The following is a 1,024-nucleotide window of genomic DNA, read 5'->3' as shown; positions in this document are numbered from 1 at the left end:
TATATATATATATATTAAGTTATGTAAATTTAAACAATAGCATTACATTTTGTTAATGTGGCCCTCTATGGGTATTGATTACTCATGATCTTTTTTTTTGAGGTTTTCAAATCAAAATAATTATTTGATAAATCGATAGCTCTACTGTTAATCTATAGTTTATATTATGTGTACTATTTTTAGTACTGAGATTTTTAGTACTGAGCATCTTATATGCAGAAGTTATGTGAATGTACATACATTTATTTGCATACATTCTAAAATGTATTACTTTTTTGTTAATTTTGTGATCAAATATTGTTTTTTAAACAAAACTAATTTTTTTAAAGCTATTTTTATAAAAGACCACATTATTACCCATGTTTTTCTTCAAGTCATTATGCAATGTCGCCACATTTTTATTAATAGTGTCCTAACTAATAAATATTTTGTAACTTTGAGTCCAGAATTGATTCGATTTTAACGAATGTAATTGTTAAGTTTTAAACTTAAATATTGATTATTAACCAAGTTATTGTGTAAAATGTAACTAGGATAATATCACCTTCTCTTCTATTCATATGGAAAGAAGCACTGCAGCTAAAAACTTTACTGATTCAGCAAATCTACGGTCGTTTTATATATATAAAACTGATTGTTTTGTGTGTGTGTGTGTGTGTGTGTGTGTGTGTGTATACAGTCAGTTTTTTATGTCGAAGCAGTTAACAGTTGAATAATATTAACGAATCGTTAAAGTATCAAATCTTTTTAGTTTTAGATGTCGGAATTCGTACAATAAATTGTAGCTTTCCTGTACTACCCAATATATTTTTTTCCGTGCATTAGATAGTTTTTGAGCTATGCATTAAAGAAGTAAAATTTGAACTCACAGAGCACCTTTGATTATTCAGAAATTATCCATTATTGAATTTCATATCTATGACATCTTTTGTTCATCACAATATGATGAACTATATTATGTGTGAAAACTAATTCATTTCAGCGGGATCCAAGTTTCTATTTAATTATTGTGAAATCTTTTATC

Source organism: Atta colombica, unplaced genomic scaffold (genome assembly GCF_001594045.1).
Source record: "Atta colombica isolate Treedump-2 unplaced genomic scaffold, Acol1.0 scaffold293, whole genome shotgun sequence".
Taxonomy (NCBI): Eukaryota; Metazoa; Arthropoda; class Insecta; order Hymenoptera; family Formicidae; genus Atta; species Atta colombica.
Note: the sequence above shows the minus strand (reverse complement) of the source record.